This window comes from Gossypium arboreum, chromosome 9, assembly GCF_025698485.1.
Source record: "Gossypium arboreum isolate Shixiya-1 chromosome 9, ASM2569848v2, whole genome shotgun sequence".
NCBI classification, from domain to species: domain Eukaryota; kingdom Viridiplantae; phylum Streptophyta; class Magnoliopsida; order Malvales; family Malvaceae; genus Gossypium; species Gossypium arboreum.
The window spans coordinates 8,242,839-8,266,303 of record NC_069078.1 but is presented as its reverse complement, the minus strand read 5'-3'; the positions used below and the strand labels follow the sequence as shown (position 1 = coordinate 8,266,303).

The 23,465-nt window shown below is 35.5% G+C and overlaps 1 pseudogene; it reads right to left on the bottom strand.

Annotated features, from left to right (window-relative positions):
- Positions 1 to 513: 513 nt before the first annotated feature.
- Positions 514 to 23,444, bottom strand: LOC108456232 (protein trichome birefringence-like 43; annotated as a pseudogene).
- Between the last annotated feature and the right edge of the window lie 21 nt (positions 23,445 to 23,465).

Genomic DNA, 23,465 nt, shown 5'->3' with positions numbered 1-23,465 from the left:
ATGCCTCAAACTTACAAGAATTTTTTTTTTTTCAGCAGGTTATGCTCAAGAGCCTAATCTCTTGGGAAATGATTAATTGATGAGGTTTATTTAAATAAAGGGTATAGCTAAAAGAGTTAGCCTAACCCTGAACTCTCTTCTCTTGGTATTCTCTTTGAATTCTTTTTAGAATTTTGATATTTTAAACTTAAAAACAGTAATAAAAAACATTATTTCTACCCTCCAAAATATTGTAATTTGATTCATTTTTATTTCGATGCCGAATATAATTTTTTTTACCCCACCTTGATTTAAAAATGTTATAAATATTACTTATGGGGCTTATTGCTTTTACGTGAAAAATGACGGCACTAAAATTATAATTTCATCCTTTTTATCTCGATGCTCGATATAAATTTTTTTACTCCACCATGATTTAAGCAATGAACTGGATAAATAAGTTGCAGAATGAATAAACTATGTTTCAATAAATTACTTTATTTATGTTGTAATTTTTTAATATAATATTTAGAATTATTTATAATTTTTTTTCAATTTTTAAATATAAAGATAAACACTTATATCAATTTCAACTGAATTATATTCATTCAGTTATGTACAATATTATATTAATAAAAGAAACCCATTTTAAGTTTGGATGAGCGTTGCGAAAAGCAGTTCGTTCCATGTATCAGGAACTCCCGGGAGACACCAATGTGTACAATCGTTACCACGGTGGCCTCCATAGCCAAAGGCTGAAGGGTGTCCGTCCTTTCTTAGTTGTGACAAGAGAGTTATGTCAAGCAAATGAACTTTCTTTGACACACTTCGCAACACTCTCTTCAAAACATCTTGGGGCGGAGGTGAACCTCCTGGATACTCCGTGCTTAAAATAGGCCACGTTTCCCCTCGGCAAGTTTTTGCTGTTGGATCTGCCCAATCCCTTGAACTAGTACGACAAGAACAACATCTCAAGTCAATCCCTTGTGTGTTTTTTATCTAAAGATGTGTGATAATGGGACTTGAAAGGCCAACATCATATGTCATGATCAGACAAAAAGAGATAGCAATATGAAATCTTAATCATTCTAAGCGACTGTAAGTCATTGTTCACAATTAACATATAACTTAGCTACTTACTCCACATGATCAGGGGAGACCCCTTGGAAGAACACCTTGGTTTTAGCAGGATCTACATTGAGGTTCACCCATCTAGCCCATGTCCTCAATGCTTTCTTATAGGCAACCGTACGATGCATGTTTTTGCGAGTTATATTATTGTCTTGGACATAATCCCATCTGCAAAACATCATGCCCAAAAATATTAGCATTTATACGAATAATTTTGTATTTGATGTACTCATAATATATAGTTTCATACATTTTTAGTAAATTAAACTATAACACATCACTAAAAACAAAAATGGTTTGGTTTCTTTTTTAATTCTCTAAATGATGTTTCACTAACTAGTTCACTAAAAATATATAAAATTATACATTCTCAATAAAACCTTATGTCAGAATTTAAACACCACCTACTGGTTGACAAAACCTAAAATGTTAATCCTTCATTTAAGCATGAACTTTTTTTTGGTCCCCAAGAAAAAAGGAAGGGATAATTGAGGAGTCGTACGGTTGTTTTCTACCGGTAAGAAGCCACCAATGCCAGGTGTCAAAGATCAAGACGTCATATCCTTTCCAAATTCGTCCATTCTCAATGGAGTTTAGTTTTAGAACTCGCCTATCTTTTTCATTAACGATATCAACAAGAAATGCATTGCGTAAGAACATAATTGAAACACCGTATGTCTGCAAGGAATATCATATCATATCAGCAAACTCTGGTTAAAGCCATGTTTATAATAATCATAATATTATATATGATCAACCGTGAAAAAAAAAAAGTTAATGTCAATCACTAAGTCCTCTAACCGGAAAACTGAATGTGGAGCTGGCAGCAACTCTTTGGGAGATGTATGGATCTTGAGGTGTAGCTGTATGAAGCAAACATGTGAGTGATTGCCATTGATTTAAGCCCAACGAGTCACCTACAAACATGATCCTCTTCCCTCTAAATTGTCGTAAAAAGTCTTTGCCATTGAATCTATTTAATCAATAATCAATTAGTGAGCTACATGAAATATAGGTTTTAATATTATATGTCAAGTAAAAGAAAGAAAAGAGTGAAAACCTTGGCAAGTTGCATGAGGTGGGTTGCCATCTAAAGTTTTGATAGAGACGGTCAGGTCGACCATTGGCAATTGAATTCTTGATGTATGAAAGGACAATTACTTGAATTGTAAAGAGGGTAAGATGCATCAAACACCCATTTTCCTTTGTAAATATCACATTTGCTTCCAATTCCATCAACTTGCTGACAAATTTCAATTAAAAACAAGAATAATGATGTTGCAAAAGCAAATGGACCCATAACACTGTTGTTATGAACTCACAAATTCTGTGATTCTCGCTTTATATACAAAGCAATGGCCATGCAAAAAGCGAATTAACAGAAGACAGGCAAAAGAAAGCTATGGGATACGGAATTGCTTTATTGTTCATGGTTTTAAAGAGGTTGAATACGAAACAATAATTGGAGTTGACGTGAAGCACAAAAGAATGGGGGCCTTATCTCTTCCATGCTTTGAGCTGAGTTGAAAGCAAGAAAACATATTATATAATCAAAAGTAGAAATCAAATTTCAAGCACATGCCTATATGTAATTAAAGTATTCAAGTTGAAATTAGATGCTTGTGGTTTGCGATTCAAATTCATTCTAGACTTAAATTTTATTATTTATTAATTTGGTTTTTGATATGTTTAGATCATATTTTATATTAATTTGATTTTAATTATAATAATATTGTTGAAGTAAGTTTTTGAAGAGGTTGTCTATATGCTAACAGAAACAACCACTACAGTTATCACTGCATTGCGTAAAACACATAACTTGCCTTATTAGTTGACATGTTTGATCATAGTATTTTGATTACTTGCTTGCATTTTTGTAAGGATTTTGTGTGCCGCCAATCTTGCGTCTATTATTGTAGAAGAGATTGGATCAAGCAAAACTATTTTATAATCTTTTGTATCCTTATATTAAGGAATAATTGATTTGATGAGATTCAAAGAGATGGAAATAAATTAAAAGTAACTTTGTAAAGATGAATTTGTGCTTTAAATATGGAAGACTTGTTAAATATTGATAGATGTTTTATTGTTGAGGCAAGGTTTTTGGTAGTGGTTGTTCAAGTGCCAACGAAAGTAGCTACTACTATAGGCAACATAACTTGTCATTTTTAAAGTTAACAGTATTTTCAACAAAATCAATTGGGCCACGACTTAGATGATTTTTAAGATGTGTGGTCTTATATTTGAATATTCATCTTATGAAGGAACAAATTTTTAAAGATTAAATCAATCTGAATCAAGCAAATCGGATCCATTATTTTGCGAATATTGTCTTTATTGATTTGAAGGCGTATCTTAAAAAAAATTATTTATTTTATACTTTATGAGGATATTTATGGAGTAAGGCTTTTTAGTAGGATCTTGATTGTAATTAATCTATTATCTTAACCATGCTTACACTTTTATATATTAAAGACTTGTATAAGTTATGAAAAAAAGTTTTCACAGCACTTATTTGTTATTGAGAAACTTGTATTTTAAAGTGCGTTGAGAGTGTAAAACAACCTTGTTTCTTTGTTTTGTAGTCTAAGTTCTTAATTGGAGAACTTATATACGAGTGATCTAGATTTTTAAGTACAAAAGGTGTAATGAACTTAAATTGTTTATTGTATTGAGATTAAAGATAGTATATTTGTTCAATCAGCTAGGCTTCAAAAACGTAATTGACGTGAATCATCAATTCCATGCTTCAAGGAATTTTTTTTGAACATTATAGGTTTTGATCATATCAAAATTATCTAGAGTCCTTCCCTAACCCATAAATAGGAGGATAATGTGCTTCAACACACTTAAACCCACATTTTACTACATTGACAACAATATTCATGTCAATTGAATTAAAAATCAATCGATAAGAAATTATTAAAATCATGAAAATTTATTTTCTCTATATGAAAGTCTCATATTGTTTGTGAATTAAGGCTCTCTATACAACCCCAATTAAAAAACAAATCTGGCGGCGCTAAGGGCAGCAAGTTGCTTCGGCTCAAAAATATAGAAAACTTGATTTTTAAGGATAAAATTATAGTTTACCAAAACCTACTCATGGGTCGGGTTATTCATCTAGACCTGAAGATTCAGCCAAAGAAATAGAAGTGTTTGGACAAAATACGAGACCCAAAAATTAGGTTTGGGTAAAATTTAAAATTCATTTTGTATATGGGTCAAGTCTTGGGCAAGACTTTTAGCTTGAGCCCGGCCCAGTCTAAATATTTAGTTATAAAATAATATTATATTAATTATATATTTTAAATAATAATTATATTTATATTTTATTAAATCACTAATCTAATAATAATTAAACTCATTGTCTCGGACATAAAAAAAAAAAACTTACCCAACAAAAATATAAAATTTTAAAATTTATATTTAATACAATAAAATTATTATATTAATTTGTTTTTTTAATATAATAAAACATATACGATATTTATGGTAGTATTTTTAATATAAATATTTTTAATGTATTTTAAAGTTTTAGAAAACTTTTATTTTAGTCTTTTTCTAATGCATTTAGTGTATTATATTTTTAAAAAATTAATTTTAAATAAAATTAATCTAAAATATAGGCGGTCGGATCAAGTCTAGATTTACTTTTCTTAAATCGAGCCGAGTCTTTGGTAAAAAGTAAGCCAATTTTTCGAGTTTAGTAGGGCTTGGAAAAATAGTCTAAATACCTTGCAAGATATTTTAAAAATTAAAAATTGTATCTCCTAAAAATAGAAAATTTAAAATTAAGTATTTTAAAATTATAAAATTTCAAATTAATATAATTATACAATTATATTTTGATGTATGCAAAAGTTTATAATTCAATTATTTGAAAATATTTATAAGTTTGGCTTAGGATAGAAGTACATATTGTGCAATCAACAATAAGCCTATTTAATAAAATACATAAATTCTGGAATGCCAAATATTTTCTAAATTAAATTAAAAATAAAAATATGATAATCTATGATTCACTCCTAAAACTAAAAAGCTCCTGCTCTTAAGCTAAACCATAATCTAAGCAAAATATCGGATGCCTACAAAAGTTATCATCAATCCTTCTCAAAGTTATCAAATGATAGGTTGATCTCAATGGAAGAAACTGCTTGCTTATATTAACATGTATTTTATTAATATATTACAGTTATAAATTATAGAAATTGAATATTTTAACTAATTATATTTTTTTAGGTCAAAATCAAGGTATATACTGTCGGTAGTAGTGACTAATTTCCTCGTTGAAGGTGCTCTCCAAAAAAATAAACTGCTAGCCATGAAATGTGCTTGTTATACTTTGTGTAATGGGCTTTGCAGACCTAATAACGTACCTCGTGAACCTTACCATGTATCTATAGACAACTTAACATGTATCTCCCAATGGAACCAACCACATTGTGAACCTAAGGTAGTTCGCAAACCCTAAAACGAAGTTTGGAAAGTGATAACTATGCTAAAACTATGTGAGGGCCATGTAAAGACCTAAAGTAATTGATTGTTAGTCGCCCTAACATGTCTCATCCTAAAATGTCACATCACCATCACTACTAAAGGTATTAAATCAAACTTTCATGTCAACGATTTTAGGACATGTACCTAACTTTGTCACCCAGTATAAAAAGGCCATAGAAACAGCTCATGTGGGACTTCTTCTTCTCCTGAATCTCTAAACTTTCTTCCAGAAAAACATAGATTTTTTCCCAACTTTCATCATTCTCTCCCATGTCCTACCTTCATCTTCTTCATTTATTCACTTCATTAGTGGTGAGCGTAGATTGACATGGCGCATGTAGGTAGCAGTGATCCTCATAGTACTGAGTTTGATCCTCCCAATGATCAAGTTACAAAACCCATTGGTCATAACATTAGAGCAAATATAAAGAACACCAGGAAATCAAAGCAGGATATGTTGTATGCTGGTCAGCAATATTCCCTACAAAACTAAACCAACCCATAAAATCAAAACCAACAAAACTCTTACCAACAAAATCTATACCACCAGTTTTACCAATATCCCCTCATGGTATTATAACCCCAGAATCAACACCACGTTGGAGCATCACTGACGGATCAAGGGTTTCAGCATCATCAATCCAATAATCAGTAGTATCTAGACATGCAAGAGAGAATAAGAGTTATGGAGGAGCAAATGTCTTTCCAGCAAAAAAGATACAAAGAGTAACAAAATTTTATCTAGGAGTAGATGGATAGATAAATATAGATTGGTGAAAGAAATAAAAGAAACAAAAAGCACATTGAAGAGCCTAGAGCAAATAGGATGAACTAGGAGTAAAATCTTAGGCAGAGAAAGGAATAATCCATCCATTCCAAGCATGATCATCAACATGCATGCTAAGGTAATGAAAATTTAGTAGATGAGGATGTTGATATCGATTATAGAAATGATAGTTATGATGAGGACTATGATGATAGTTAGTTATTCTAGTCAAAATACCTTAGAGTAAAAAAGTAGAGAAGTTAGAGAAACATTTACAAGACTTTCAGAAAATGGAATCATCTAGATTAGTGACGAAGTATAAAAATGAGCCTTTAGCTAAAAATATCGTAGTATCATGTTTCCCCCAAGTTTACATTTCTTAAAATGATGCATGATGGTCGAAGAGACACATTATGTGAATCACGAATATATTTGGGGCTTTGGATGAAGTTAAGTGCAAGGCATTTTCAATGAAATTGAAAGACTCAACTCAGGCGTGATATTTGCAATTGCCACAACATTCCATCATGATCGATATGATTGGCATTGATGTGATAATTCAAACTAATGAAGAATGGACTAAATCTAACACCAAGAGGAAAGCTTATTTGCATAGTGTGATGTCTATGACTATGTCAACAAAGAAACCTTGACAGATATAACTATGGAGATTTGGATTATCAGATTGAGATTGGTCAAATTTGAATGATCTAGAGGGTAATGATCCATTAGTAGTTTTAACAATGATTGCGAGGTTTCAGGTCAAAAGAATTTTAATTGATACAGGAAGTGTTGTTGAAGTTCTCAGTTGGAAAACATTCAAGTAGATAGGATTATCTAAGGCAGGCCTAAAGAGAACAAGCCCAATTTATGGATTTAGCAATTAGTCAATTAAAGTTAGAGGCTTAATCACATTGCCGATGGTAATAGGTGATGATGAGCGAACAATCACCCAGATGGTAGAGTTTCTAAGTGTCGATCATCCAATGACCTACAATGCCATTTTTGGTATGCCATTAATGAAGAAAAAAAATGGTGACAGTCACTTACTACTTGAAAGTGAAATTTTCAATCCCAATTGGTGAAGGCCACATGAAATCGGATAAAGAAAACAATAAGAAATTTTCATATTCTTTCTTTACAATTGGCATAGGAAGAAAGATGTCATGTGTATGCTGATAAAGAAGGAGGATCTTTTGTGAGTAGGTTAGGAATTAACCTTTTAAACAAGTCAATCTATTTATACACTTATAGCAATTAGATTTTACCTAAGCCTTAATTAACTATTAATTTGACAAAATTTCTTGACCAAACTTTGGTTTAACAATATATTATACACTTAAAAATTAATATTTAATATTTATGAAATCGGCTTATAGAAATAAGGTTCCGAAACTGCACTTTTTGATACCACTGAAAATCGGGTTGTTACATGTGACAGCCCTAAAGTGACCCTAGTCAGAAAGTGGTTTCGAGACCACTAAACCGAGTCACCAAATTATTTGAATATGATATTTATTGTCTAAAATATGTGAATATGAATGTGTGAAAGTTTTAAGCTTCGATTTAGTCGATTGCATGTGAATTCACTAATAGGACTTATGTGTGACACTTTTGAAATGTGATAGGTTAATCTATAAGGATCTATTAGTGCATGTAATAAAAGGGTGGACTTGCATGTCAATTTCCCCTTAATTTAGTAGTGGCCGCCATGACAAGGAAGGAGGACAAAATGTTATGGGCAAAACATGTCATAAACATGTTATGTTAGTGATTTATGTTAGGAAAAATAAAATAAGGAGTATGGGTAATAAAATAATAATGCAAAGGAGGAGTGATGAAAAAATTTGTCTCATCCATGTTTCCCCCATTGCCGTGAATTGAAGAAAGAAAACAAAAAAAAGTGTTCATTCTTGAACATCTTTGGCGAATAGAGGAAAGAAAGGAAGGAAAGAGCTTGGAGAAAATCGGCTATGGTGGTTTACTAGACTAAGGTATGTTTGATGTTGTCCATGAGATTCATGCATGTTTTTAGTTGTTAGTTTGAGTTCTACCTAGCCCATGGTTTAAATCTTTGCTATAAGATAGAGATGATATTCGGCCATGGGTGTTGTCTTCTTGGTTGATGTTTGATGTTGTGGTGACGAGGCATGAAGATGGGTTAAGTTTCGGCTAAGGTGGATTTGTGTTGATGTCATTTGCATGCTAAGTGTGAAGCTTTGTAATGATACATGTGATGGCGATTGATGACTCTTGGATTTTCTTTTTGGCATTTTGAGTTAGACATTAAGTTCTTTGTGTAACCCATGACCAAAATTGAATGGTATGGTGTCTTGATGCATTCGGCCATGGTAGAAAGTAGATGTAAAATGGTAGTAAGGTGAAGTGCAAAATGTTAGTATTTGATTACTAGTGTATATATGCGTATTAGCCGAGTTTTGAACTTGAAATAAGATGATATATAATCAATACAAGTAACCATACTTGTAAGAAGTATTAAGCATATAATCGGCCTCAACATAGACATGCATATTCGGCCATAGGAAGAAGATTAGTGTTGCATGTATTCGGTTAGAGGCAAGCATATTGATGCTTTTATCTTGGCTTAGACAATCGGCTAAAAGGAAGTGTAGGTTAATATGTTGAGTTGATTCATGATTTCATATGTATGTGACTTTAATGTCTAATGTATATATATATATGGGCTAAGTACCTTGAGTTCCTCTTTTCGATGCTCAAATGATTAAATCAATTTATTTGTTAAATTAAGCTCAAGAGCAAAGGGGAACTAAATCCGATAAAGGGAAGGAAAAAGTGGTCGAATAGCCATCGAAATCGTTCGACAACATCCAAGGTAAGTTTTCGAGTAACGAGACTTAGTTTACGATTTGATTAAGTCATGACGTATAAGCATAACAAATATACGTGATATGATGATCCTACTTGAATTATATGTTGAGTTAATTAGTCTATACGCATGACGGGTAGCCGTATGTGCATAGAGATCGTGTCATAAAGCAAACTAAACCATGTTGTTTGTATGTGGCTAGTGAGCCAAAAATGGGATTGCTTAATACGTGACTTGTGTTTGAACTCTAATTATGAAAATGAAATATGGATGTGTCATGATTTATTGATATGTACATGAATATTTGGATGATAACCTGCTAAGTCCCAAGGCATTTGCGCTAGTGACTAGTTCCGGCTAAGTCCCAAGGCATTTGTGCGAGTTACTATATCCGGGCTAAGTCCCGAAGGCATTTGTGCGAGTTACTATATCCGGGCTAAGTCTCGAAGGTATTGGTGCGAGTTACTATATCCGGGCTAAGTCTCGAAGGCATTGGTGCGAGTTACTATATTCGGGCTATATCCTGAAGGCATTCGAGTAAGTAGCAATATCCGGTTAAATCCCGAAGGTACTTGGCTTGGGAATGAGTGACCTTGCTGTAATAGTTTCAATTAATACGCTCGTAAAATCCTAGCGATGAGGTATGTTTCGTACATGCATTGAATTAGTTGATCCCTTACAAATAGTATTCGCTCAGTTGATAAATGAGCTACCGGCCTTTGGCTAAGTTGATCTTTTATGTATGAATATAAGGGATGGTAATGTGAAGTAAGTATGATATTGAGAATTTGTGCATATGAAATTATCCGTTTAGCCATATGAATACTACGCTTTAGTTGTGTCTAATTTCATGGCTCAAAACTTACTAAGCATTTAATGCTTACTCCATTTCTTTGAATCTCTGTTTTATAGATTTTGGTTCGTCAGCTATCGGACTTGGGATTGTCGAAGTCGAAGTCATCCACACTATCAAAGCCCTTTTCGGTACACTTTTGGTTGAACTTTGAAATGTCATGTATAGGACTACCCTTTTTGATGTTGGTCATGTACCTTTCGGTATTGTACAAATTTGGATAGCCATGCGAAAATGGCTTATATACATATTTTGAGCATAATGTTATAATCATCTTGTATGTATATGGTTATTGAGAGGTGTGGATATGCTTGGAAATGATTGGCCATTGGAATGGTTAATCACAATCATGTTTTGTGCTATGTATGCTAAAGGGTTAGTTAAATCATGGAAACTATGTAATAGGTAAAGTCTACCCTAAAGGCGAATCTTGACAAAGAAGAGTGGTGTGAATTTGAAAAATCACTAAAAATAGTAGGAATGGATTTAAATATTGAATAAATTATGTAATCTAACCTTGATAAATCTACTTTCATATGGAAGAAACGAAACGGTCATATGAGTCGGATTTTAAGAGATATTTAAGTTTTCGTGGAACAGGGCCAGAGCGATTTCTGGATCCCCTAATCTGACTTTGGAAATTCATTATAAATTAACCAGAGATAATTAGAAGTCATTCCATATATGTATAGATTCCTTTTCGAGTCTAGTTTCTATAGAAACAAACGACATCAGTATTGAAGCCCTGTACAGGGAGATATCCAAGTCGTAATGCATGAAGGTCAGAATAGTCAAACCCTGTAACAGGGGAGAATTTTAATAAATAAACTGTACTAATTGTCTCGAAAAAAAATTCTAGAAAAAAATTTTAGATGGATATATGAGTCTAGTTTCAGGAAAAATTTACGGAACTGGTTTTCGAGTTTTGTAACTCGAGATATGATTTTTAAGGTGACAAGGACGCAGCTTAGCCACTTTCGTCTGGAAATTTAAAATGGATTTGCAAATAAGTGAATTAAGTCTGTTAACCCTCGTGTCCAACTCCCAACGCGGTCTCTGCATGTGGTGTTACAATTTTATTGGTATCGAGCTACGGTTTAGTCGATTCTAGGACTACCGTAATACGTTTGGGTCTAGCTATACATGCCATTTTGTGATTATTTGATAGTGTGGTGATTTCTGACATTTGCAAATGTGTTTATTTATAGTAATGGATCCCGATCCTGACCGAGTGGTAGCTGATGATCTTGAGAGTGTAGCGCCTGCTCCCGCACAAGGGACAGCGCCGGCGGACTCTCAACCTTTTGCTAGCAATCCGAATGATGAGGCTAGGCAAGCTTTCTATAGCGTGATGAATGATTGGTTCAACCAATACATTCGAACTAATACGGCTGTTCCACAACCTCCATTCCCGACTAATGCCACCTCCGCACCTACAATACCTCCAGTAACTGACCAAATAAGGTCAAATAAACCCCCAGTTGATAGAATCCAAAAACACGGGGCTACTGAATTTAAAGCTACGGACAGTGATGATGCCGAGCAAGCTGAATTTTGGTTAGACAACACTATCCGCGTACTCGATGAGCTATCTTGCACACCGATGAGTGCCTAAAGTGTACTATCTCCTTGCTATGTGATTACGCCTACTATTGGTGGAATACGTTGTCTTCTCACAGCCCAGAGAACAAGTAACTTGGGAGTTCTTCCAAACCGAAGTTTCAAAGAAGTATATCGACCGAGATTCATTGACCAAAAATGTAAGGAATTTCTTGAACTCAAACAAGGTCCCATGTCGGTTACCGACTATGAATGAAAATTTGTGAGGCTTAGCCAGTACGCACGAGAATGCATTTCTTCAGAAGCTGTGATGTGTAAACGTGGATAGACTGAACGATGATATAAAGCTGTATGTTGGCATTTTAGAAATCCGAGAATTTGTGGTACTTGTCGAGCGAGCTTGCAAAGCCGAGGAGCTCAGCAAGGAGAAAAGGAAAGCTGATGTGGGAGCAAAGGAGTTTCGCAAGAGATCTTCGGGAAAGCCCTTTCAACAGTCATCGAAGAAATTTAGAGATGACCTAGGCCGATCAAGAGACACTTCGGGCTTTTCTAGACGAGATCGTGATCGACCCCCTGTGAGTGCACGAGTCACTTCGATCGCCGATGTTGGAAATGATCGTCGAGACGAACGGAGTGCCAATATTGTGGTAAATGGCATTCGGGAGTTGTAGATTCCATGACCGATCCTGTTACAAGTGCGGATCAGTTGACCACTTTATTAAAGATTTCGAGGTTGTCCGAACAGAATGTAAACCGAGTGGGAAACCGGTGCTACCATCGCCGAGGTAGACCATCTAGAAACACGGGAAATCCTAGTGGTGGTCAGAGAGGATCTAGAGATGCTACAACTAGATCTGAGGCTCGTGCTCCTGCTAGAGCTTATGCTATACGCGCACGCGAGGATGCTTCCTCGCCAGATGTTATTACCGGTACTTTTACTCTCTTTGATACTAATGTAATTGCTTTGATTGATCCTGGTTCTACTCATTCTTATATATGTGAAACCCTAGCATCCAGTAAGACTTTACCTATTGAGTCTACTGAGTTCGTAATTCGGGTGTCAAATCCCTTGGGCCGCTACGTGCTTGTCGACAAAGTGTGTAGGAAATGCCCCCTAGTAATTCGAGGTTCCTGTTTTCCGGCGGACTTGATGCTTTTGTCGTTTGATGAATTTGATGTTATTCTTGGTTTGGATTGGTTGACTGTGCATGATGCGGTTGTGAATTGCAAAAGCAAGACTATTGATTTGAGGTGCACAAATAACGAGATAATCCGAGTTGAATCTACGGACTTAAAGGGGTTGCCAGCTATAATATCATCAATGTTGGCTCAGAAATATGTAAGAAAGGGGTGTGAAGCATACCTTGCGTATGTACTTGATGACAAAGAGTTAAAAAGGAAACCCGAATCAGTGTCGGTGGTTTGTGAATACCCGGATGTTTTTCCCGAAGAATTACCGGGTTTACCACCTATTCGGGAGGTAGAGTTTGGAATTGAGCTTGTACCTGGGACTACACCGATTTCGATAGCTCCGTATCGTATGGCACCAACCGAGTTAAAAGAGTTGAAAGATCAGTTGCAAGAATTGACGGATAGAGGTTTCGCCGACCAAGTTTCTCACCTTAGGGTGCACCAAGATTGTTTGTGAAAAGAAGGACGGAACCATGAGGTTGTGCATCGACTATCGTCACCGAATAAAGTGACAATAAAGAATAAATATCCGTTACCGCGTATTGATGATTTGTTTGATCAACTAAAGGGAGCCTCAGTGTTTTCAAAGATAGATTTGAGTCGGGTTATTATCAGTTGCGAATTCGAGATTCAGATATACCCAAAACTGCTTTCAGAACGAGATACGGTCACTATGGGTTCTTAGTGATGCCGTTTGGGCTCACTAATGCCCCTACGGTATTTATGGATTTGATGAACTGGATCTTTAGACCGTATTTGGATCGATTTGTAGTTGTGTTTATCGATGACATCTTGGTCTACTCAAGAGATGAAACCGAGCATGCCGAGCACCGAGATTAGTGTTGCAGATTTTACGAGATAAGCAATTATATGCTAAGTTCAAGAAGTGTGAGTTCGGTTAAGAGAGGTTAGCTTCTTGGGTCATGTGGTATCCGCAACGGGTATTCGAGTTGACCGAGCAAAATTTTAGCCATACTTAACCGGAAGCCTCGAGAAATATTACCGAGGTTCGAGCTTTTTGGGACTTGCTTACTTACCGACGGTTTGTAAAAGGTTTCTCGATAATAGCCATACCAATGACGGCTACTTCAAAAGATGTTAAGTTCGAATGGACGGAAAAATGTCGAAAAGTTTTGACCAACTGAAAACTTATTTGATCAAGCTCCAATTCTAGTGCAACCCGAATCAGGCAAAGAGTTTGTCATTTATAGTGATGCCTCCCTACTTGGGTTGGGTTGCGTATTGATGCAAGAAGGTCGAGTTGTGGCTTATGCGTCGAGACAATTAAAGCCACATGAGAAAAATTATCCGACCCATGATCTCGAATTAGCTGCCATCGTATTCGCTTTGAAAATATGGCAACATTACTTATTTGGTGAGAAGTGCCATGTATTTTCGGATCACAAAAGTCTCAAATATTTGATGACTCAAAGAGACTTAAATCTGCGGCAAAGACGTTGCTCGAGTTGTTGAAAGATTATGAGCTTGTCATTGACTATCACCCGGGAAAGGCTAATGTGGTAGCAGATGCCTTAAGTCGTAAATCACTGTTTGCTTTACGAGCGATGAATGTACACTTGTCTGTTCTATCTGACAATGTGTTAGTGGCAGAATTAAAGGCCAAACCATTGTTGATGCATCAAATTCGTGAAGCTCAGAAAGTCGATGATGAATTGGTTGCAAAACGGGCTGAATGTGTTCCGAATATGGAATCAGAGTTTCAAATTGATAATGACGATTGTTTGAGGTTCAGAAGTCGTTTGTGTGTTTCAAGAAATTCAGAAATCATTTCGATGATTCTGAACGAAGCTCATTGTAGCCGAATGTTAATTCACCCGGGGAGTACGAAAATGTACAACGATCTGAGACGTCAGTTTTGGTGGCATGGTATGAAATGAGACATTTCCGATTTTGTTTCGAAGTGTTTAATATGTCAGCAAGTGAAGGCGGAACATCAAGTGCCTACGGGTTTACTCCAACCGATCATGGTACCTGAATGGAAATGGGATCGAGTCACGATGGATTTTGTGTCTGGGTTGCCATTGTCGACAAGTAAGAAAGATGCGATTTGGGTTGTTGTTGATAGACTGACTAAGTCGGCTCATTTTATTCCCGTACGTACGGATTTTTCATTGGATAAACTAGCTGAATTGTATGTTTCTCAGATTGTGAGATTACACGGGGTGCCCATTTCTATTGTGTCGGATAGAGATCCGAGATTCACCTCGCAATTTTGGAAGAATTTGCAAGAAGCTTTGGGTACCAAGTTGCATTTTAGCACCGCTTTTCATCCCCAAACCGATGGTCAATCCGAGCGGATAATTCAGATACTCGAGGATATGTTGAGATGCTGTATCCTTGAGTTTAGTGGTTCATGGGAACTATATCTACCTTTGATTGAGTTCGCTTACAACAATAGTTTTCAGTCAAGCATTAAGATGGCGCCTTACGAGGCTTTGTACGATCGAAAATGCCGTACACCATTGTTTTGGACCGAGCTCGGTGAAAGAAAAATTTTGAGTGGATTTGATTAAAGATCTGAATGTAAAGTAAAAATAATTCGTGAAAGTCTGAAGGCAAGATCGATCGTCGAAGTCGATGCGGATTTAAGACGAAGAGATATTGAGTATCGTGGGAGACAAAGTGTTTCTTAAGGTCTCACCTTGAAAAAGATACTCGATTTGGCCGTAAGGGCAAACCGAGTCCGAGGTTCATAGGGCCATATGAAGTATCCGAACGAATTGGTCCAATACGTATAGATTGATTTTGCCCCGAACTTGAAAAGATTCACGACGTCTTTCATGTTTCGATGCTTCAACGTTATAGATCTGATCCATCACACGTAATTAATCCATCAGAGGTTGAAATTCAATCCGATATGAGTTATGAAGAAGAACCGATTCGTATCCTAGCTCGTGAAGTGAAAGAGTTGCGAAACAAAAGGGTTCCGTTAGTAAAAGTGTTATAGCTCAAACACGGGATGGAAGAAGCTACTTGGGAACCCGAGAACTCTATGAAAGAGTGATACCCAAACCTATTTACCGGTAAGATTTTCGGGGACGAAAATTTCTTAAGTGGGGGAGAGTTGTGACAGCCTTAAAGTGACCCTAGTCGGAAAGAGGTTTTGGGACCGCTAAACCGAGTCACCAAATTATTTGAATATGATATTTATTGTCTAAAATATGTGAATATGAATGTGTGAAAGTTTTAAGCTTCGATTTAGTCGATTGCATGTGAATTCAGCTAATAGGACTTATGTGTGACACTTTTGAAATGTGATAGGTTAATCTATAAGGATCTATTAGTGCATGTAATAAAAGGGTGGACTTGCATGTCAATTTCCCCCTTAATTTAGTAGTGGCCGGCCATGACAAGGAAGGAGGACAAAATGTTATGGGTAAAACATGTCATAAACATGTTATGGGCAAAACATGTCATAAACATGTTATGTTAGTGATTTATGTTAGGAAAAATAAAATAAGGAGTATGGGTAATAAAATAATAATGCAAAGGGAGGAGTGATGAAAAAAAAAATGTCTCATCCATGTTTCCCCCCCATTGCCGTGAATTGAAGAAATAAAACAAAAAAAAAAGTGTTCATTCTTGAACATCTTTGGCCGAATAGAGGAAAGAAAGGAAGGGAAAGAGCTTGGAGAAAATCGGCTATGGTGGTTTGCTAGACTAAGGTATGTTTGATGTTGTCCATGAGATTCATGCATGTTTTTAGTTGTTAGTTTGAGTTCTACCTAGCCCATGGTTTAAATCTTTGCTATAAGATGGAGATGATATTCGGCCATGGGTGTTGTCTTCTTGGTTGATGTTTGATGTTGTGGTGACAAGGCATGAAGATGGGTTAAGTTTCGGCTAAGGTGGATTTGTGTTGATGTCATTTGCTTGCTAAGTGTGAAGCTTTGTAATGATACATGTGATGGCGATTGATGACTCTTGGATTTTCTTTTTGGCATTTTTGAGTTAGACATTAAGTTCTTTGTGTAACCCATGACCAAAATTGAATGGTATGGTGTCTTGATGCATTTGGCCATGGGAGAAAGTAGATGTGAAATGGTAGTAAGGTGAAGTGCAAAATGTTAGTATTTGATTACTAGTGTATATATGCGTATTAGCCGAGTTTTGAACTTGAAATAAGATGATATATAATCAATACAAGTAACCATACTTGTAGGAAGTATTAAGAATATAATCGGCCTCAACATAGACATGCATATTCGGCCATAGGAAGAAGATTAGTGTTGCATGTATTCAGTTAGAGGCAAGCATATTGATGCTTTTATCTTGGCTTAGACAATCGGCTAAAAGGAAGTGTAGGTTAATATGTTGAGTTGATTCATGATTTCATATGTATGTGACTTTAATGTCTAATGTATATATATATATATGGGCTAAGTACCTTGAGTTCCTCTTTTCGATGCTCAAATGATTAAATCAATTTATTTGTTAAATTAAGCTTAAGAGCAAAGGGGAACTAAATCCGATAAAGGGAAGGAAAAAGTGGTCGAATAGCCATCGAAATCGTTCGACAACATCCGAGGTAAGTTTTCGAGTAACGAGACTTAGTTTACGATTTGATTAAGTCATGACGTATGAGCATAACAAATATACGGTGATATGATGATCCTACTTGAATTATATGTTGAGTTAATTAGTCTATACGTATGACGGTAGCCGTATGTGCATAGAGATCGTGTCACAAAGCAAACTAAACCATGTTGTTTGTATGTGGCTAGTGAGCCAAAATGGGATTGCTTAATACGTGACTTGTGTTTGAACTCTAATTATGAAAATGAAATATGGATGTCATGATTTATTGATATGTGCATGAATATTTGGATGATAACCGGCTAAGTCCCAAGGCATTTGCGCTAGTGACTAGTTCCGGCTAAGTCCCAAGGCATTTGTGCGAAGTTACTATATCCGGCTAAGTCCCAAGGCATTTGTGCGAAGTTACTATATCCGGTTAAGTCCCGAAGGCATTGGTGCGAGTTACTATATCCGGCTATGTCCCAAGGCATTCGAGTAAGTAGCTATATCCGTTAAATCCAAGGTACTTGGCTTGGGAATGAGCGACCTTGCTGTAATAGTTTCAATTAATACGCTCGTAAAATCCCAACGATGAGGTATGTTTCGTATATGCATTGAATTAGTTGATCCCTTACAAATAGTATTCGCTCAGTCGATAAATGAGCTACCGGCCTTTGGCTAAGTTGATCTTTGGTGTATGAATATAAGGGTTGGTAATGTGAAGTAAGTATGATATTTAGAATTTTTGCATATGAAATTATCCTTTTAGCCATATGAATGCTACGCTTTAGTTGTGTCTAATTTCATGGCTCAAAACTTACTAAGCATTTAATGCTTACTCCGTTTCTTTGAATCTTTGTTTTATAGATTTTGGTTCGTCAGCTATCGGACTCGAGATTGTCGAAGTCGAACTTGTCCACACTATCAAAGCCCCTTTTGGTGCACTTTTGGTTGAACTTTGAAATGTCATGTATAGGACTACCCTTTTTGATGTTGGTCATGTACCTTTCGGTATTGTACAAATTTGGATAGCCATGCGAAAATGGCTTATATACATATTTTGAGCATAATGTTATAATCATCTTGTATGTATATGGTTATTGAGAGGTGTGGATATGCTTGGCAATGATTGGCCATTGGAATGGTTAATCACAATCATGTTTGTGCTATGTATGCTAAAGGGTTAGTTAAATCATGGAAACTATGTAATAGGTAAAGTCTACCCTAAAGACAGATGCTGACAGCAGCAGTGGTGTGAATTTGAAAAATCACTAAAAATAGTAGGAATAGAGTTAAATAGTGAACCTTGATGAATCTACTTTCATATGGAAGAAACGAAACGGTCATATGAATCGGATTTTAAGAGATATTTAAGTTTTCGTGGAATAGGGCCAGAGCGCTTTCTGGATCCCCTGATAAATTTTGGAAATTCATTATAAATTAACCAGAGATAATTAGAAGTCATGCCATATATGTATAGATTCCGTTTCGAGTCTAGTTTCTATAGAAACAAACGGCATCAGTATTGAAGCCCTGTACAAGGAGATATCCAAGTCGTAATGCATGAAGGTCAGAATAGTCGAACCCTGTAACAGGGGAGACTTTAACTAATAAACTGTACTAATTGGCTTGACCAAAAATTCTAGAAAAAAAATTTTAGATGGATATATGAGTCTAGTTTCAGGAAAAATTTACGGAACTGGTTTTCAAGTTTTGGAACTCGAGATATGATTTTTAAGGTGACAGTGATGCAGTTAGCCAGCTCGTCTGGAAATTTAAAATGGACTGTGCAAATAAGTGAATTAAGTCTGTTAACCCCTCGTGTCCGACTCCGGCAACGGTCTCGGGTACGGGGTGTTACATTACATGTGCACTAATACATACTACTGACAACGGGCTCATCTATAGTTCTAATAAAAAATGAACTCTTCGCCTGAGATTCAAAAATTTCAATACAAGAACCACCTCTTGGTAGCTTATTTTTGTCTAAACAAAGCTAATTCCTTTCTTTGCCACTTGATTTTCCAACGTTAGATCATCAATTTCCCCCAGCCATTGATAGAATAACAATGAAAGAAAGAGTAGTTCTCTTGGAAAGAAACCTTAGAGCAAAGAATAGAAAGTATATGAACAAGAAAAACCCGTAAATCAAAAAAGAAAAAATGGTTCCAAGATCAACTGCAAGGGCAATATATAGGATTTTCTTTGAAATGCATGGTTTCAAATAGCAGCATCACAACCAATAACAACTGAAGATGTATTTTCCACCTGTCAGTCAACATTGACATTACTCCCGAAGTGCAGTTGATGCAGCCTTGCATTTATGGCAAACCTTCTAGTGTCACAGACTTAGATTGCACAACCCATGGCACTAGAACTTGCATAAGAGAAACCCTTCATATTCCACAGCTTGGTTAAACCACCCTGTAACACCCTATACCCGGACTGGTCACTAGGCCCGAATACGGGATGCCACACCACCATCTCGACTCATTTACATTATAAAGGAAGCTAGATTCAAGTAAAATGAACATATTTTGTTAAGTCAAATAAGTTTTAAGGCATCCAAATAGTTAATTAACAATGTTACATGCAATTTGTTCATTAATCAATCTTACATACGGTTAAAAACATGCGTAAGGGTCATTTAGAAAAATTCAAAAAAATGTTCATATGTATCGATACTGGCACTAGGGTATCGATATTTTCTCTAAATGGTATTGATACCACTTGGAAAAACGATACCAAACTTACATTTTGTTTCTTGATTAAAAACCCAACTGTTGGAAAATATCGGTACCACTGTACAAGTATTGATAATTTTGCCCCCGAGTATCGATACTTGAGCAAAGGTATAGGTACCAAATCTCTATTTTGACTCTCAGCACTATTTAAAACACAGAGGTATCGATTTTAAATCCCAAATATCGATACCTCTTCCCCTAGACATCAAAATACAACATACATAAGCAATGAACTCCTTCCAAATCAAATTCTAAATATCATGCATCGCTTATTTCGATAAATAATCAACCTACGACTAAACTTATCAGTTCAAATAGTCTAAACGAGTCCAAACAAGATACATCAAACCATCATTTAAATTCATGAACATATGCAACCACATAAACTTACAAATTTCTAAAAAAGAAATAACAAAGTCAATAAATATCTCAAACATATCATGTCACTAAACAAGTCTACCACATTACCTTTTCCCCAAACATAAGTAAGAAAATAGAACACCTACAAAATAATGCAAAAGCCTTGCTTGGATCACCTTTCGGAAACCACCACCGCTAACACTGGCACACAACTAATCTGTAATGGTTAAAAAAGGGAGTGGGTGAACTTAACAAGCTCAGTGAATGCCTAGAACAACTACCATGCAAACAGTTCATCAACTATTAACGAAGCAACCATATAGCATAACCTTAACATTTCCAACTTTAGTGTCATAATATACTTATTCGTGCATTATTATTAGTTCTTTTACATGGTAAACATATTAATTTTTAAGCAAGTATCCTATCATGCATATAAACACCTAACATTTAAGCATATACCATAATATTCAAAAATAGGTTTATAGATAAATTGCATAATGGTCGCATATCATATAAACACATATCACAATACACACATATTCATAATTTAAGATAATTTGAATGGCAACCACATCCTCGTTTAGGCATATATCACATTACACATATATCACAATACACAGAATCATATTTATAGATAATTTGGCACTTAAGCTATAAAACATAAAAGTGAGCTCTATCATCACTCATTGGATACGCGGATCTCCAACACACCAAACATAGACTCATAGAGTCAAACATGTCCCATAAGTGAAGCGTAAAGCTAACACTCTCCTTGTTTCCCCTCACATGTCCCGTTGAATGGAGCTTAGCTCACATTCCCTTATCCCTCTAACATGTCTCAAGGCCTCAATGCCCAAAATCACTGTACATATAGGTGAGTACTCACAATCCTATGGCATGCCAACTACATCCAATGGTTCCAAGATCACAATGCCAAAATATCCAAAAACAACACATAACTCTTATTGATTATACATGTACTATCACTGTATATTAACATCTTTTGCAAAACACTAGCATAGTCATATAACATATAAATTACACATTTATTTCATGTATATAATTGCACTTTACACAATAATTATCATATCCACATATCACATGCTATAGTATCTCATCATATTCACATTCACATAAGCACATAAATCGCAAGATAAGCATAAGTATGGGAAAACTTACACTCAGAATTTATAATAGGGGTTTAGGCTACTATTAAATTCCTAAATAATGCACTGAATCATGTCCACAAGTAATTATTCCAAACACTCACCAATCACGTTTTTGCCGAAAAGCCAAAAGCTCAAACTAGCTTTTCCTTGCATTTATCACTACTAGTAGAAGGTTCTATTGAATTTGGAACTTCAACAAAAAATTCACACAAAATACATCCAAAAATTAGCTAAGGACTCATTACAAGCATACAAAACATAAGCCTAAACTAAGTTCTCATGTAACCGAAACTTATAACATAACAAACTTTAAATTTGAATATCTCGATCTACATTTAATCTTTTCACCTAAAACCAATTTCGTTCATCTTATAATTTGCCTACGACCAATTTTCAACCTTTAAACTACACAAAACTACTTGGTTTAATAAATCAACTTTTTCGACATGATTTATGGCTATTTTCCTAAAATTCATTAAAACTCAAGAAATAATTAAAGAAACTTCAAAATAAGTTAAGAAACCTTCTAATCACATTAAAATAAGTTGAATAACACTTTGAAACCACGTTTTTATCTATAAACCCAAAATTCACCATTAAAGACTCAGTTTTCGGCTTTTATTTAAAATATGCAACTTAATGACTAAAAGCTTGGTTTTAAATACTAGATAACATTTATAACTAATAGGAAGATGAATCGTTACCTTAGTTGATGAAAAACTGAACGTTTGATCGAAAACTCGAAAAACCTGAAAGCTTAACAATGGAGGAACTATGGTATTTTGGGGTGTTTTTATTGGTCTTTTATAGAGTTTTAAGGTTCAAGGGTGATAGAAATCAAAGAGCACTAGGAATTGTAGTTCAAAATTGATTAGAATAGCAAGAGAAAATCAAGGGATGACAAAAACAAGTTTTGGGATGAGTTAACGTCAAAATTGTATGTGGGAAGGAAAAAACAGGTCAGTAATTAAAATTTGGTTTAATTGCTACATAAAGATTCAGAATTTTGACTCTTTTGCAAATCAGTCCTATTTTGAAAATTAAGGGTATTTAAAACTCATTTTTAGAATTTGATTTAATTTTCTAAAAACAATAATTAAAAATATTACCGATAAACCATGTCACAGAATTTCGAACACTCTAAGGCTAAAATTCTCAAAATACCCCTAAAATTCCTAAGCCCTATTTTGGGGTGTTACACACCCACTTGTTTCACACCATCCGTTGTCACTTGTAAGAACAAGTGTCTTCAAGGCAGGCCACTTTATAACCTACCTCTCGATTGGGGTGGCTATTGTTATACCCATCTAGAGTTTGGACTCGTGCTAGCGTAAAGAGCTACCGAAATCAACCTTTATTCTCTCTATTATTGGATCCCCCTACCCGGGCATCTTCACTAGCTAGGTCACTCGCTCTGTTCACTTAACCCTCCTCTTACTCTCAACTAAGAGCTCAGACCACTCACTCTTTCTCGAGAGGGACTTTGTCCACCCGCTCTTAAAATAGGGCCACCTGCTCAATTAGCTACCTCATCAAGCACTCATTTTTTAGGTGCAAACACTTCTCTGGGTGTGAACACACCCCTAAGGACGAGTGGGCCCTATCAAAGAATAACAACCTCGTACTATTTGGGATCACTACCTCTAAACCTCATGTACACTATGCCAGTATATCCACTATCCACTATAACAGCCTGCCATATCAAACTACTGGACAATAGGACATCTCCTATAAATACCCTTCCAACGATAAAGAAAGGATCAACCTTCAGAGCCTTGAATACACTTTGAGCAATCTTCATCTCCTTCAATAATCAGCCTAT